Source organism: Anser brachyrhynchus, assembly GCF_964034855.1.
Source record: "Anser brachyrhynchus genome assembly, chromosome: 5".
In the NCBI taxonomy this organism is placed as follows: domain Eukaryota; kingdom Metazoa; phylum Chordata; class Aves; order Anseriformes; family Anatidae; genus Anser; species Anser brachyrhynchus.
The window spans coordinates 62775779-62789633 of record NC_137699.1 but is presented as its reverse complement, the minus strand read 5'-3'; the positions used below and the strand labels follow the sequence as shown (position 1 = coordinate 62789633).

The 13855-nt window shown below is 43.9% G+C and overlaps 1 long non-coding RNA gene across 1 annotated transcript; it reads right to left on the bottom strand.

Annotated features, from left to right (window-relative positions):
• Nucleotides 1–213: 213 nt before the first annotated feature.
• Nucleotides 214–13444, bottom strand: LOC308196033. The gene is made up of 3 exons (XR_013952034.1): nt 10219–13444; nt 5385–5552; nt 214–3192 (listed from the first exon to the last, which is right to left on the bottom strand). It is a non-coding gene; the product is annotated as an uncharacterized lncRNA (long non-coding RNA).
• Nucleotides 13445–13855: the final 411 nt, after the last annotated feature.

The window sequence follows — 13855 nt, the reverse complement described above, 5'->3', positions numbered from 1 at the left end:
AGGAGATGGAGGGGGATGCAGGAGGAGAAGCATCCAACCTGTAAATTATATCTGCTATTTCCCCACAGCTACATCAGTATGGGTGGGACCTTTGATGGAAATAACTCTTCCATGGGAACACTGCGCGGGGCGAAGATTTCAGAGGGGCATCCCACCTCGCCTGTAATGGAAAACCTGAAATAGCATTTTGAAGACGTCTCCCATTAAGCATGCTGCCTCCAGCAGATGTTCAGGGGATAGGGAGCATGAGCAAATGCAGCTGAACTAAGGGAGTTTCCAACCCAATGGGAATATCCACGGACTGAAGGATGCACAACCCTAGGAGAGCGTTCGCAGTGGGTCAGCTAAGTGAGTTAGGTGAGTTAGGATAAAGGCAGATCCATTTATTCTGATTCCCAGTTATCCCCAGGCAGGCCTCTGCACTGCCCTGAGTGTATAAATCCTGGGGCAGGAGCACGGCATGGGGTCGCCTTCCCCTCTCCCAGCTCGGGCCATGCCGCTGGACCTCAGCCCTGGCAGCTCCCCGGACAGAGCCGCTGGCAGCTGGGACCAGCAAGGGCTGCAGTGCTCCACAAACATCACTGTTTTAGGAAAAACATCAGCAAAGAGCAGTCACGTGTTTCACTCCAGGAGCTGAAGGCGTGAGAAGGGCTTTAAAAAAAAAAAAAATCTATTCATTGAAGAAAAGCAATCCAGAAAAGAAACCAAAAAAGGAAGCAGCCCTGATGCAGACCCCCCCCAGAGCGCCGCATGGCAGTGTGAGCAGCGGAGAGGATTTGGACAACAGCACCAGGCTGGGACAAGCTGTCCTGGTGGTACCCACCCTCCTGGAGGGGTACAAGGGGCTGACCCCTTGAGGGCAGGGGTTCCCAGGATAGCTCTGCTGCTGCCATTCCCATCCCCACACTGTGGCCATGCCCTGCTGCAGCACAGGGCGATGCTCAGAGCCGGTCTGAGGCAGCTGTGTGCACCCCCGTCCCCCACCAACCATGGCATGGGCAGGGGCAGAGCAGGGGAAGGGGGCTTCCAGCCCCGCTCCGTGCCCACCTTTGGCCACGCTGTGGCTCCCACCAGGGAGGGACGGGTGGCAGCACCACGCTCAGATGATGCTCTGCTGCAAGCACGGCACCAGCAGGGTCAAAGTGACATGTGGGTCTTGTGTCTTCCTCCTCTGCCAGGTATCAAAGACCAGCATTTGTCCCCCCTTTACATGCAAGCCCCTTGTGCCTGCCCCCAGACCTGTTGCTCGTGGGCAGAAGCCCAGGCCAAGGATGTCACCAGCAAAGTGCTCTGGAGCTGAGCACAGAGGTGGAAGGGTCCAAAAGAAACACCAGACCTACCGAGCGGTGAAAACGAGCTCTGCCACTGTGCAAGAAGGCACAGGCGTGTATAATATAATATATACTGCACATAGCGAGAGACAGAATATACTTCTCACTGTAAAGTGTTTTATATGCTAACCATCAGGCATACACCAAGTCAATGGATGCTGGCACTTTACATAAATATATGATGATGCAGTGCTATATGTAATAAAAATCTGGAGCACAAAATATGGAAGCAATTCAAGAAAACAGATCTCACATTTTTGCCTTTGTTACGGTCAGATTCTGACATGCTCTGATTAAAATTCAACATCTGCATGCATTTAAAATTAAAATATATAGGTATCCATGTTTTCCTCCTTCCACAATGTTTTACTGCTGCCTTTTTCTTCTTAAATATTAAAAACATTACATTATTTTATTTCAGATGTCTCAATATATTACACATCACCCTTTCACCTCAGAGCTTTGGTTCAAATCCAGCTCTTCGCTGAGGAAATAGAAAACATCTGAAAATATTTAGTAGTCTCATCTCAGTGTCTAATCACAGTCTGCTCTGACATGACAAAACACAACAAACAAACTGGCTTGCCACAGATGAAAAATGTTTACACAAAAATACTCAGGAGTGTAAGAATGAATAAAGGCATCTCTAACTGCATTAAAGCCCATGTTGTTAAGTAATAAAATAGTTAGCAGATAATCTGAGCTGCACCTGCCCCTCTCAAAAAAAAACCAAGAAAAATAAAAAAAGCAGGTGATTTAAAGACCTCGCAGCCTAGCAGGTCCTGCCTCATGTTTTTCTGTTATTGCAAAGCAGAAAGATGTGTCAAGCTGCAGTGCAAATATTGTCCATGGGCATCATGGTCTGCAGAGCCTAAGTACCTCGTGATTTAGGAATCTCAGAAGAAAACTTTATTGCCAGTAAATCTTCCAGGACTAAAATATATGTACTTTAAGAGGGACGAGCATAAATAAGTCGTTGTCCTTGCTGGGGAATTCAGCCATTTGGTGGGTGGTTAGGAGAGCAGCTGTCCCAGTAGACCTCATGGTGGGCGCTGGGATGGTGCACAGCACGGTTCTTCCTCCAAAGCAGTGACAATTAACCAGGCAAGAGACAGGGTAGGAGAGAAATAAAAGGTGCAGAGAGGTGCAGGACCTTCCCCAAAGCCAGTGGAAGACTCAGCCACAATAGCCTCAGGCCTGCACCTCCCTTTCTTTGACAACTGGTCCCCAGTTTTGCCTGGCCCACAGGCATCATGCATGAGCAAGGGGCAGGTGTTGGCATCACTATATTTTGTTCTCCAGCAGGCTCAGCTTTGTTTCCTACCTCTATTTTTCCAGGAGCAAGAATGGAGAATATTGCAAAGGGTGTGGTGCTTATGGGTTGGGTTGGACTTGCAAGTCCTCGTGGGCTTGCCACCTCCTTCTGCTTGGGTTCAATCCACCATCTGCTGAGGTTGATGGAGGAGGATGCAGCAGGGTAAGAGGCTTTCCCCCTGACCCTGGATGCCTGACCCTTGATGTCAGAGGCATGTCCTTCCCCAAGATGTAGCAAACCCTCACTGGCACAGCCGATGCATCTCTGGAACCAACAAGGTTCCTTCTGGCTTGTTCATTCCCCAGGTTAGGCAGCAGGAACAGGCAAGTTATAACTTTCCTTGTTTTTTCACAGCTCCAATATAACCAAAAAGCGAGCATAAAGAAAGAACAAGGCTTCCTCCGTATTTCTGTCCCCCATCTTCAGATAGTTCCCACTCTTCCCGGGCTTACCCCACGTGGGCCCTTATCAAGCTTTGCTCCATAGACCTTTGAGGAACTGGCTCCATAAACTATTTCTAAGCCATTGATTTCCAACCTGCAGAAGCTGACCAAGACATACAAGAGAAAAAATGTTAAAATCCATTGTCTTGTCCATCAGTCTCTTACAATACCTTTTTTTTAGGAAGCTGTTGTATTTCCTGCTGCAATGGCCAAATTAAATATGAATAAATTAACATGACATTTCATTACATCCGCTTTAATGCAAAATGATATGTACCCCTTAATTCAATAAATTAGGTAGTATATTTTTTTAAGGGAAAAATACCGGTGTAGCCTAAGCCTTTGCAGATCTTGGCATGTCTACAGTACACAAAGGACCGGCCAAGGAGACACCCAAAGGATGGCCATCCTCTGGAGGAGCCTCCAGAAGTGAGGGCTCAGCTAACAAACCTTGCTGGGAGGAAGGCTTGCTCTGCCTGGGCACAGCTCTGGAGGATAATAATTTTCTTTGCATGTGACTTAGGCAATATCCCACGCATTTTCCATTATGTCTTTCTCCACAGCATCCCCTGGTCTGTCTTTGCATGTATTGTCTGTGCTTCATATTCTTTTGTTTTCCCCCAGCTGTCATGTTTTCCTTGTGCTCCTTGAGGAAATCTCTCGCTTTGCTAACTGTTTAAATTCAGCATCGACAAGCACGGTTGTTCACACAGCCTTTACTTCTTTGCACTTCTTTATCCCCCTGCAAACCTATTTCAAATTAGTTCCCATTTCAAGATGTGAACGTCGCTCCAATCAGCCATGTTGGCCTGCTAGGCAGTATATTAGTAAACTATTTCTCCAGGCTCTTGATTGACATTGTTGAAAAGATATTTTTCATGCGTGTCAGTCTTTGCGGGGTGAAAACGCCTTTAACATGCTCCTAGGATTTACATGGGCTTCCCTGGGCTGCTGCTGCCAAGTTCAGATGCGGTTGGAGCATGTGGCATTCTTTGTCCTACTCTTATTACATTTTTCTTTTTATCCAGCCCTGCTACATATTTCTTATTTTTCATATTTCTGCCCTGTGATGTAAAGATCAGCCAGTTGCTGAATGTGCCCTTGTCATGCCTGTCCACTCCAGCGTGAGCAGCTCCTGCTGTGATCACTGTGGTTTCTCCTTCCTTCTTTTCTTTCCTTCTTCTTCTTCTTTTTTTTTTTTTTGGTTTGGTTTGTGTTTTTTTCTTTCTGTTTTTGTCTTTTTTGTTTGTTTGTTGGTTGGTTGCTTGGTTGGTTTGGGTTTCTTGTTTGTTTGCTTGTTTTTGTTTTCTTTTATTCATTTATCTTCTTTTTTAATATTTGAAGACTCAGACCTTCAAACAGCAGAGCAAGATGTCACATGTCAGCTGAGCCATGGCATGAGACTATACACATGCTCATAGATGGGGACAAACACAAAACACCAACATTTGCTTTCATCTCAGCACGCAGAGGTCAGGCCTTGCCTCTGGCTCTGCATGCAGCCTTCCAGCCCCAGAACCACAGCTGTCCTATGTCCAGGCTGTTTTCCCTTCTTTGCAGAAACAGCCCTTTCTGCTCACGTTCTTCCAGAGCTCCATGCCACCCAAGCCATGGCCATACCAGTGACATCTCCACAACCTCATTAAAGATGCCTGCAAAAATGTAGCTGAGGGCTGGAAGCCTCAAACACAAGCATGGGAGCAGGAACAGAAAAATAAAACTTAATTTCACTTGTCAAATGAGTACATTTGGATCGGAAGATAATGGAAAAAATGTCTTCTTTCTCAGAAATGCAATTGCATGCCCAAGTGTTGGCTTTACATGACCAAGAACCATGTCCAGGAATGGCATTATGCTTCCAGGATGGATTGAACACATCACCCAGCATTTGCTCACTGCTTTTCTGGTTCACTTGAAAAGTGTTTTCTTAAATGATAATGTGGTCTTCACCCTGGACATACATCCGTCTTTAAGTCACAGCACTGTTGATTCATCCCTAAGAATGGTTTGATCAACAGTACGGCACCTCAACATCCACGTTCAACACCTTCCCTATGACAGACCTGCCACCAAAATGGGTCTCACCCATTTTCTTGGAGCACATCAGCAGGTTACAAATACTAGTACAGTCATAGACTATGCTTTAAGCCCTAGAGCACTCAAAAATAATCAACAAGTCATAGAGCAGGAAGGAAAGTCACACAAATATTAAGACACAAGCATTTCAGATGAAGTTGATTCCCATGTTTACTGGTCAATATCTCAAAAAAAAAAAAAAAAAGAAAAAAAAATCACCTGTTTCTTTGGCAAGCAGCAACTGGAGAGCTTTCTTAAATTTGTGGCAGTAGAGTCCACACTCAAATTGTTCTCCTGATGGAAATCCAACAGTCTTCTCCATCACCATTGTGGGTAGAGGACAGGCCACCGATGGGAATAGTTTCACAATTCTTTTATTGGAAGCATCTGTAGAAACCATAAAACAACAACTACAACAACAGCCACACAAAGCCATGTTTTCTCACTTCTTTCCGAGCAAGGAGGGTGCCAGAGCGATTCTCCCCTCCCGCCCCACTGCATGGTGGTTTCCTTTGTTCGCATTTCACTGCCTGGACCCAGCAGAGAGATTTATGGGCTGGTGCTGAGCTCGGGACGCACACAGCACTGGTCTCCAGGGGCTTGGGCTTGACCAGGAAGAATGGGGGTGCAGAAAAGCTCCTGCAGCTTCAGGGAGGAGGAAATTTGAGGGAGGAAGGTTATTTTGGGCCAGATTCCAATGCCTTCCACTGAGCAGCAGCTCTCTGAAAAACGAGCCCTGGTAGCTGATGAGACTCTTGGTGGAGAATAAGTCTGCGGGGTACCACACTCAGGGACACAATGCCTGGGCCCGGACCGACATCCTCTGTGCTCCCCTCTCAACTTGGTCCCCCTCCCAGTGACGAGAAGCCTGTTTATTTCACCATCAGACGATTTCCCATCAACAAGGGGTGCCAGGAGCACTTGCCAGCCCTGCCGAGAGCAGTATTTTGGTACCCAAGCTCTGCTGGGACCTGAAGTGTGCTCTGCCCAGCCCCACGGAGAGAGGGCTCTGCGTGTCGGGGTGGTGGTGGTGGTGCAATAGTGGGACATGAGGTCCTGCTTGCTCTCCTTGGCTTTGACGCACGCTGTCTGTGAATTTCGGTAAGTTACCACATCAGCCCCGAGTCACCCTACCCCAGCGAAGCGGGGACACTGTGTTTCCTGACTTGTCAGGCTCTCGTAAGGAAGAAAGTCTCCTGATTTGTGATGGGTGGGAGGAGGAGGCCGGAAAAACAAAACAGAGAAGAAGACAAAGAGCCTGAAGTAGAGCTGCTCGGCTCAGCAGAGGCAACAACGCTCTGAGCACGCAAGGTTGTGCACATAAATATTCACGGTCTGTCCAACATCCACCCCTACCCGAACCCCTAGTGATGGCCAAAACCTTGTAGGAGCAGAGCTCCAACACTCCTGGCACTGGTGACAGCCATCAAAGTGGAGTTTTTTATCTCAAATACAGAAAGAGGGAAACACTCCTGCCTCCACAGACCCTTCCTCATGGGTGCAGACCCCAAATACCTCCGGAGGCTGGATTAATACCTGCACAGCACCCAGCATCATGGGACTCTGAGCCAAACAGGGTCCCACATATACAAAAACAGTGATTTTTTTTGCAATCCTATGCATGTGTGTGTTTTTGTGGTGCATGTGCTCATGATAAACATAAACCAATAAAACAAACCCAAGTGAAATACAGACTGGGAAAAATGTAACCTATTAAAGCCACACAGAAAGGTTTTTTTCCTATTCTTGCTCTTTTTCAGTTTGTCTAAATATACCTCCAGGCTTTTTCTTTTGGTTTAAGTGTGCTCTTTCATGGATGGTTTTCAATGTATGTTAAAGTTGCTGCCTGCTGCCAGCTCGGATTTTTGTACTACGCATCTCGGCTTTCTGTTCTATTAAGACAAAGTGCTGGCACCGCTCTTCGGCCGAGTACATTGTTCATGGTACTGAGCAGCGATTTTCCATATCTGACTGTCTTTGGGTTCACCCCAGGAGGAAGGGTGAGCCTGGTTTGTTAAGCTCTTGTTTCTCAGAGAGCAGCAACATCTGGAGCACGGAGCAGGCTGCTGGCACGCCTCAGCGGAAAGGAATTCGGCACGGGGTGAGGTCTGCCCAGCTCCAGAGGTGTCATTGCAATCGGTTCTGGTGACGGAGAAATAACGAAGCCCCCACATAAAGCAGCATTAGGAGCACATTCCAAGCTATGCTGTGTTGCTCAGGGGTTTTGTTTCGTCTAACAGGGAGCCAGGAGGCCCAGGAACCATGTAGCCCTTCGTTCTCATCATCTGAAACTACATTTTGCTCTCCTGCTACACAAGGTTTTTACACTTGACAAAAGCTTGTTTCCCTTGTTGTCTAACTCAATGAGTTAGCAAAAAAAAATCAAGACAGGTGTAGAGGTTGAGCTCTAGCACTTGATTTCAGTGCCACTTTTATAGGTCCTTTGAGGCACTCCCAAAAACATATCCCCAGTGCAACCATTACCTGCATGTCATGGTACGGAAGCCACTTTAGGATGAAGACAGGCAGCTTGCAGCATGGTTAGCTATTTGTGGGCATCCTCCATGCTTCTGTCACGCACAGGAGATTTTCAGCATTTTGGCCAAGGTAGACAAGATGCCTTCAAGCAAGCTGGTGTATTGTTTTGGGACACAAAACCCCCAAGATCTATAGGGGTCTATCTATCACCACACCTCCACAAACATCCTCCTTTCCTCATGCTCTCCACCTTCCCTTGCCTTTTCCCTTCCAGTACTGTTGGAGAGCAATGTGTACAAGAAACTTCGCTAGATGGTGCTTTCCAAAGCAATGCCGAGAGCCAGTAACTGAACACCACCCCACTAAAATGTTTATGTCCTCAGGTCTCCATGTGCGTTTGTAATTGTACTTGCTGCAAAGCCAGCCCACCACCACGAGTGGAGATAAAAGCTATCCGGCATGCAATCCCTGAAAGTTTATTTTGGCTGCCAAGCCAAATGTGGAGATAGTCTTTAATTAGAAGTGTTGTCTCTGCAACAGTGCAAAGCAATAACAACAACAGTGGAATTCGTCTGAAGTGTGTGCTCCCCTCGCACGGCTATGGTGAATTAAGCAAAAATGTCAAACTCAGTCTGCAACCAGCAGACATATTCCATCACGTTAGATGTTTACACCATACGGTAGCCTGACTATGGAGGATTGGTGAGAGCAGACATCTTGACAAGCACTGGTGATGTTCACGCTTATTTGGATTGATACACAAAGAAAGACCCTCAGATGTTTCCCTCTCCACCTTTCCAAATTGCTGTGATGACAATTAAGAAAAGGCAGACATTGAAATTAATGCCTGTCATGACTTCATTTTGGGCAGATCTATAGGACAGTTTACCCAGAGAAATCCAAAGAGAATCCTGGTCAGGGTATTCCTCACTCCCAGCGACATTTATTTACTTAGATGTGACTTATTCAGGGACCAGAAATACTTGCAAAAATCAGCTTATGACTCTTAAAGCTTTCTGCTAAAATAATAACTCCATATGATTTTATTTGAAAAGCTTTACACCTTCCTGTAACGTATAAAGAAACGGTAATTACCTAGGGAAGTTCAGGAGTTACAAAGACCACACAACTGACTGCATGGTAGCACTTTGCCCCATCACAAATACGTTGCTTTTCTTACAGGGAGAATAATATTTTAATAATGTATGATGTTCTTATGGGGTCTGTTATTATACCGGGCTGTAAGTCTCACCAGAAAAGCCCACTTTCCCACTTTTTGTTTGTTTGTTTGTTTAGTAACAGAAATCTAGCATACTCCAACATCAGAAGAAAAAAAAATTAACTGGAACCTTCCAGCAACTCTTTAAGAAACTACTTTTCCTCATATGATGACAACGTGATTTTAAGGTAAAACATTCTCAAGACCTACCAAACCCAGAAATAATTGCTCCATCAAATGAGGGTCTCTGGTTTGAAGCCTGGGGGACCAGCCCTGCTCACAAGAAGCATAAAGCTATCGGTTTCCTCCTCTGTGCCAAACGCTGTCAGTACCCCGGCCCCTTGCCAGAGCACATCGCTACACACCAGGCAGAAAAGAAAACTAAGAGTGAAAACAAAATGGTCAAACCCCTCCAGGCCCTCGGCTGGAGCTCCACAGGGTCAACAGAGGCCAGGACACAAATGTGAGATTCATTTCTCCCCACCTGCAAGAATTAGCCTGATTATTTAAATCAGACTAAAGAAGAAAACCCTCAGTGCTCACTTTCTGCAACATGTTTACACTTTTTTAGAAACCAGGGCATGCCTAGTGTCCCTCAAGTGACCACACTGAGTTGCAAACCGAGTTTATCTCAGCTTGGTAAGACCTATGGAAATGTCGAAGCACAGTGTCTTCACCTGGAGCTGCCCTCCTGGTAGTTTGCTCTTAGCTACCTCAAGTTAAAAGCTGTGTCTGAAACACCTGACTACAAACGATTCTTTCCAGTGAAATCATGTGAAAGCAGAACAAACAATTTTCTTCCTAATAAAAGCAAGGCCTTCAAGACCGGCGGAGCCAACAAGTTAATCAAGTTTCCTACTAAACAGGAAGTTGTGGGACTGTGGCAGGAGGAGCAGATCTGTGTTTTGGCTAGAGAAAGAGCAGAGAGGAATAATATAAATTAACCACTGGGTGCTTTTTTTTTTTTTGTTTCTTTGACAGGAAAATAACCTTCAAATGCACCGGTTTGGGCAGTATGTTGTTTGATAAGACTGGCAGTAAAATGAAAGCAAGCTGCAGCAGCTTCAGAAAAGGGAATGGTAAAGCCACCACATGCATGAGAACCATCATAATTAAACCAGAGACACACCATTAATATTTCTTGTGGTTGTTATCACACTAGTTGTTATCATCACTAATTAGAGCTGCAGCAATGCACTCAAAAACAAAACACTGTCGCAACATTTGGCATTTCTGCCCCTGAGCAGGATCCCACTGTGTCGTTCAAACACAGAGCAGAACAAATAGCCCCCGTCCCAACAAGGTTTGTAATACAGCATGTTCTCTTGCAGGGCTTACGAAGGAGAATAAACTCACTGCTTGCTCCATTCTCATATGTATAAAGCAAGTTCCACTTCCAAGGGCTTGCATGTTTTCCTGTCGTCAGATGGGCAATTATTCCAGTGTATCTCACAATGGTGGTGATAGACCAAATCAAGAAGAGCTAAAAAAATAGAGACAAAAATGCACTAGTGTCATTACTGCAGAACATTTGACCCTGTTTTCCTTTGAGCTACCAAGCAGTACTATGGGACATGTGCATTCATGTGAAAATAAGCCCAGCCAGTCATTGAGATATATACAAAATGGATGGTTCACGATCATTGTTGCACTGGAATCACTCGACAAAGAGACAGAGGGAAGCTGTTGATTACCAGGCACCTCAGGAAAGACTACAGATACAGAGAAATTTAATATTATAGTCACTGTGGACGTGTGCATTTTCATCTGCAGACTAACAGGCAGGCCTGTGAAAAGAAATGAAGAAAAGCATGCTCGTTAGATTCAAAATAACTGGAAAAAGTTGTGTATCCACCAATTCAAAAAGGGTGGAAGTCACTGAGTCACGCCAGCTGAGGCCATTGAATAGGTCATTGACCAGCACTCCAAGGTCCTAACAGGCACTATGCCCTTTATAGCTTTAATCCTTTGAATTAGTAAAGTCCCAAAGACTGAAGAGGCCATAGAGGAAGCACACAGGTCATATGCTACCTGTGTTCTGTCAGTTCTTTGGGACTTAACTTTACTTGGAGAAAGCAGTAGTATTGAACCCTCAGTACACTGAGTAACTTGAAAGCGTAAGTATTTGTTGGATCAAAGTGTGCATTACTTCAAAAGCATAAAATGCCTAGATATTGAAGGCAATAAATCTTCCTCTGTAAAATACATGCATATATAATTTATATGATAAGCTTACTGAGATTTTTAGGTTGGCTTCCAACAGACATGAGATGTAGGCAATTATGTTCCCTAAGAGTGAGTCTGTCTGTCCCCTCTCAGTCCCAAAGAAAATAATTTTTGAGCCCATTAGCCAGTTTCAACCAATTTTGGCAGAGGGATAGAGGTCTTGAGGGTACCAAGTTCCCATATACTTTGTGGTAGTAGGTGACTAGGTAGGAGTGTCAGGCTTATTAATGCATGCCTTGAAGGAATGGGATCAGCATAGACACAACCCTTTCTTAGACCTCAGAGAATCCAGAAAGACCTCATGAATGCCCCAACAGACATGGAGTAGTGACAGATTCAGTCAAAATTCGTGTCTCATTAGACATCAGCAAAATCAAAGCATAAGGCTCAAAGCAAATGTTTCCCTGTTGATCTCCTGCTCGACAAACCATCCATTTCTCCTTCTTTTTTTTGGTCCTGATGGCAGATACGGTACCTTCAGAGCACCTTCACATCACAGCTAGCAATTCTCCGCTTACGGCTTTTGTTTCTTTCTATTTAATGGGAGCCCCATTGCATTTTTATGCCTTAACTCTCTGCTCATAACTGTCAGGCTATCTCCTAACATATGGAAACAATTCATTTTCTTTGTCATCGTTTGGATCTGAAACTAGGGTACTCTGAAATGTAACTATACATGAATTTCCCTGAACTAATTACATAATATTTATCCTATTTTCTTTAAAGTAATACTCGCTAGCTAAGAAATGAAGAACTGCATTGCTTATAATAAACTCTGCATGCTACATTGTAATCTAAACTGTACAGTTATATATGGTGAAGAACTAAAAGGTTTGAGTTATTCCCCTTGGCAAACATTTTTTTAAGGATTGCTTAAATAAGCAGTACAGAAACCAGATGTCATTTGGTAAGAGTATCTGAATGACCAAAAATTTGCTGTCTGGGTATTTTTTTTACTTTATAAAAACATGAGAAATTCTTTGGATTTATATCATATTTAGCAGCTGTGAAACAGTGCAAACATCTGTTTGTACCTATAGGGAGCTGACCTGCGGGGTCCTCATCTCTTAATCACCAAGCAACAAGCTAGTCTCATATACATAGTTTATTGTTTTCTTTTCAGCTGCCTCCTGCACTTCAAAGTTTTTATACTCTCATGTTCTATTATCACGGCAAGAGGGACAGTCCATTCATTATAAGCCCAGATCAGTGCAACAACTGATCAAAATTTCCATAAAGCACCATGGACCCAGAAGTGCCCTTGAACAGAGTCATAAGCAACTTTCACTATGTCATTAAAAAAATTGTTGCTTCCCTTTTTTCTTTCCAGCATTCTTGATTTTTTTGTTGTTGTTGTTGTTTAAACATAAAGACTAGAAGAAAAGAAGATGAAAAGGAACAGAAGTCTTTTATAGCCAGTCCTCTTGAGGGAAGAGGGGTTGACAAGACAACCCCATGAGGTCTCATCCTCCCTATTTTTCTAGGTTTCTACAATTGCCAGTTATCATAGGGAAAAAAATGATATTTCTTACCTCAAAACAGTATCCTAATGACTAGAGAGTAGGAGAATCCAGTAACTTTATCGGCTATCCCCCTCCAGAGAGGGTCTCCAGCTGTACGTATGTACAACACCCAGCCTAAGTAAGATCCCAGCCTCCTTCAGGACTTATAATATAAGGCAGGGGAGGGAAAGGGAATTTACTTGAGAGAAGCATTTTGCCCTGCTCTTTACAGCTTTACTTACACACACACACACTATCCTTTAGTGATTTAGCCAGGAGCAGAATTTTTCAGCCTCTGTGATAATCTCTCCTCTTTTTTCCCTAATGTAATACTGACCTTGGGACCTTGATTTTTATGCAGTGAGAGAAAGGTGCAAACAGCGTGAAAGAAAAGATTTGTGGGCCTTGGACATGAGAGTGGAATCAGCACTCCCAGATATACTATGAGAGCTTAAACTATAGTCTGAACTAAGTCTGAAAACAAATGGGAAACACTGTATGATTCCATCCCATTACAGTACAAATAAATCATTTCTGGAAATCTAAAACAAATGGCCCGAGCTCAGCTCTATGGATGATCCAAATGCAAAAAAGCTGCTAATTCTAAAAGGCAGATGCAAGTAACCAATTAAGTAAGAATGCAGCAAAAAAATAAGGAGTGTAACTTGTTTAGCAGGAAGATGTTAAGGCCATAGAAGTGGGTCTTCCAATCACCTTTTTTGGTATTCCTGAGCAAACATTCTTTTTTGCTTACGTTAATATGGAATGTATTATGACAACGTTCTTATGGATATCCATGCCTTTTGTCTATCAGTACTTGCAGATACATTCAAAACAGCTGCAAATATTTTTTAAATTATGTAAAAGTTCCAAACACTTTGAAAAGAATATTAATATCCCTTTAAAACAGCATTGTATTATATTAAATTAAGGATAGGAATTTACAGAACAAAAAAATATGTTGTTAGCATTAACATTTTCACTGTTCTCAAACACAGTCATCTTAGATAAGGCTTAGGATTATTTTGATTAAATTTAAAAGAGTTCTGGTGTTTGCACATTTAGATGACAAAGCAGATAATCACACATAGATTACAAGGAAAGGTTTGTGTTCACAAAGTTCAGAAGGTTTTTTTTTCAACTATTTGATTTTATATATATATGTGTGTGTGTACACATATATAAATCACCTCTCTTTACAACTCTTGTCTCTCTCTCCTATCTGCAGGCCATCATAGGTATACCACCTCTCCTGCTGCAGATGG